The sequence below is a fragment of the Cyprinodon variegatus genome, unplaced genomic scaffold (assembly GCF_000732505.1).
Source record: "Cyprinodon variegatus isolate N-32 unplaced genomic scaffold, C_variegatus-1.0 Scaffold664, whole genome shotgun sequence".
Lineage (NCBI taxonomy): Eukaryota > Metazoa > Chordata > Actinopteri > Cyprinodontiformes > Cyprinodontidae > Cyprinodon > Cyprinodon variegatus.
The window spans coordinates 376,927-380,834 of NW_015151117.1; the positions used below are offsets into that span (position 1 = coordinate 376,927).

General features: G+C 34.8%; 1 protein-coding gene across 1 annotated transcript in view; it reads right to left on the reverse strand.

Moving 5' to 3' along the window:
* LOC107097000 (EH domain-containing protein 3) overlaps positions 1-3,908 on the reverse strand; it is a 21,266-nt gene that overhangs the window by 9,656 nt on the left and 7,702 nt on the right. The window lies entirely within an intron of this gene.

Consider the following 3,908-nt stretch of genomic DNA (forward strand, 5'->3'; position numbering starts at 1 on the left):
TTAACTTTTTTTCCCCCCAACTTAATTTCCAGTTAATTTCCAAATTCCACTCCATTTATAAGGCAAGAGATCAAAAGCTGTAACTTGCCTTATAAAGGGTTAATCAGTCAGTTTGAATCACACAATTCAAACTGTTGCTGTATTAATAACATCGTCTGTGTCCTTCATAGAACCAAAGCAAGTATAGTAGATGGTGATGAAGCGACTGCAGATTCCAGCAAACTTAAGATATTAACCTATATTGAAACCCACTGACAGAAAAGAGCAGGTGTTTGCTCTTCAAGGTCATGCTAAAGGTTAAACACCAGTTTAGAGTTTTAAAAAAGGCAGATACCGGTAATTAGAAAATAAATGCTGCCTTTGTTAAATTCACCCCTACTTCTCTATTGTAAAGTCATCAGAGTGAGAAACGCTGACTTCAAACAAACCTGAGGCTTACCTGGAGGAACTGAACCCTACCAGAGTAAAACAAATTACACAGAACATCACAATGAGGGATTAGTGAGGTGAAAGTCCCACTCAACACATAAGGACATTTAGTACATTAAAGGTTAATGAGTTACACTACAAATAATAATTAGCCACAGCAACCAGGAGCCTGTTTGAGAGACGCTAGAAGACTTAAAAGCTACAGGAATAAAATACGACAGCATGCATGTCTAAATGCTTTATGTGCATCTAAACAGAATATTTTTTTTCCATTTATTTTTACACATGGCTTCCTTGATATCTTTTTATTTCTCTAATGCTTGTTGAAAAGGACAGTTTGACCTTCAAAGATTTTAAATGATTAACTAGCTTCAGGACGTCACAAAGAATAACAACAAAGCTGATTTCCACAGATTAATGTTGAATTCTGATAATTCCTCTTTAAGAGCAAGCAGCTTGTTGACTAAGGTGACAGTGTCTACAGGAACCGAAGTAAAGAAGAAGCTGCTGCGTAGCAAGAAAAAGAGTTAAGCAATGCATGAATATATTGTTCTTCACCCTGGAAACTTCTCACATGTTGGGGGGAAAAAGTTTTCAAAGTCTGTTTTTGCAAAAGCAATAAACCAGAAGTGGCATATTTTTCACTGTAAGGGAAAACTCTGGCAAATGAACACCAGCTGACATCTTGAGTGTTTTTTCTCATTTCTACAAAATTGAAATTTGATCTGCAAATGATACGTTTAAACTGTTAATTAGAACATTTAATGTTAAAAAATAGCTTAAAAATGTTTTTTTTTTTTTTGTTTTTTTATCAACAAACCACATCGCCAAAAGTATTGGCTCCCCCATCAGAATGAATGAATCCAGTGTTCCAATCAGCTGCAGGTCTGTGTGAATTTAAAATAAAGCACCTGTGCATGCAAACATTTTGAAAAGAATGTGCAATGTGACCTGTTTAAAATGTTTTCTTACCGTTTGTGGAGTTAAAACAAAGTGCAAGCAATTGGGAACAACAGCATTACTGCCATTATGCAGTAAACTGTATTTCGAGGTCTGAAGATGATGAAGTTACAAACTTTTTGCAGTCATCAGCTACAGACCTCTAAACACACAGTAGGTGGGCATTAAAAAGGCACTTTGAATGATTTCATGCAACTGAGACAGATAGACTTTTCTTGTTTCAACATAAATGCACAAGAGAGCAGAAAGGAATGCCAATCAGCAAGTTTGATGAGGAAGGAACCTTTGGGATAAATGAGAGCAGAGGTTTGAAGCTGGGCCTTTTCTTCCAACACCAGAGTTAAGGAGCAAATTAAAGCCACAATAAAACCTATTAAGTACCGTAAAAATAGAATATCGTCCAATTTGAATTTAAAAGTGTTTAAAGGTGACTTAATAGTTTTGCCAATATAGTGCATCTAGTACAAATAAGGATAGTTAAAAAAAATACATTTGAAAGGAGAATAAATATCAAAAATGTTTGTTTTCCTTAACAGAAAAAAAGATCTTTCACAAAGACGACTTAAAACATTTTTTCCCCCTCAAAATCACGTGAAAAGACATGTGAAGAACTCGTGGTACACGTTTCAAAAATCTACTGATTTTTGCAGCCGCCATCTCTCAGGTTTAGTTTATAAACTACTATACCTCCATAAGGACATCTACGCAGAGAGCTATAGCCTGACAACTCATCTAGACAAACACAAATAAATAAATAAATAAATAAATACATACTCTGAAAACATTAAAGCAGGGTGAAAGGTGGAAAACAATATAAATATTTATGGAGCAAAGATAGTACATGAGGAGTAATAACCAAACTGGCTTGGTGTGGAGGGAGAATAAAACGGACATCAGGACAAACACATTGAAACAGCTGTGTTAATTCAGTTGTACTTACTGGAAAAAAAGAAAACAAAAAAGAAAAAGACATAAAAATAAGCTGACACAAGGCTGTGTTAAATCAACTACAACCACACCTAAATAACATTCTGTTGGTATTTATCACTTCATGTTGTTTCTCAACAGAAGAGCTGGAGATAATAAAACAGATGGAAAATGATTTTCAACCCCAGAACCAAGCAGCTAATATAAAGTCATCTGCTGAAATCAAAACTCACTGGTTGGGAATTAATCATGTAAGAGTACATCATTATGATGTAAAAAAAAAACAAAAACAAGTGGTGAAGGTGGTAAGCAAAGCAAAAACTCCTCTCAGAGCATCACTTGAAGAAGCAAAGGCTGTCAGAGTGTTTTATTGTTCTGGTCTTAGTGTCGCAGCTCTTTTTTAACCGATTCTGGTTGGTATGGTAATACCATTGTGGAGCTCAGGGAATGCCAGCCATGACAAACACACAAAAAACACATTTCTGCTTGAACCCAAACACTTTGGTCCAAATCCTACTACCCTTACTTCACTTAGCAGTTTCCCTCTCATCAGAATGTAAAAAAATATATATATATAATAAAACGGTCTTTATTAACAAACCTTTTTTTAAATAGGTTATAATATGAAAATGCTGAACTTCTAGGATTTCGCCTTCTTTCCGCCTGCTTCACCATCATAGGTGGTTAATTTCTGTTTCCCTGAGTCTCGAAGCAGTTTGAAAATTATTCATGATCATTGGATATGGGAACTGAAACAGCCATTGATCAGCCTTTTTACCTTCATACCGTCATAAGGGTATACTTACTTTTCCAACAAGTTCAGTGGTATGTAACCTTTCTACTAAAGATAGGGACACATTTATCTAGAACAACCTAAAACAACCTCAGTAGATAAAATCTTAACTAAGACTTTAATTAATATTTATTTTTTAATTATAAAATTATAATATTATCAAATTTAATTAAGATTTTTTTTTTTACAATTTTTCAAGGCTGCATTTAAAAAAATTGAAATTGTCCAGACAGCTGTTCAAAACGAAATTTATTTTTGTTTTACACTTGACAATGACAAATAAATCTAATTAACACCTCCCTTGGATTACAATCAAGACTTTAATCTAAAACTTTCATTTAGTTTTGACTTTAAGAGAACTAAAAAAAAAAATGTATCTTGTATTAAACAGCACCGTATTTTGCTGACTATAAACCTCACACACACACCTCACTATAAAACTCGAAATGTACATATATAAGCCGCTGATATTTAATGAACTGTCTCCACACCAAACCTGTAGGGGGAGCTCTACATGTAGCCCCTGGAGTTGGGACGTAGAAGAAGAATGCTAGCTCCTGTTAGCTTGTTGGCTCGCTCTGTCACTCCCTGGCTCCTGGAAGCACAATCCGTACCATCAGCTCACTTGCGCATACGCAACCAGATATACATTCGGGTTTCAATAAATAATGTAATTTCAGTACTTAAATTACCTATTTCTATCCTTAACTCACTATGGAATGCTAATACAAATCTTAAAAAAAAAAAAGGTTTATGACAATCGGTCTCCGCCAGTCACGTGACTTTTGTTGCTAAGACG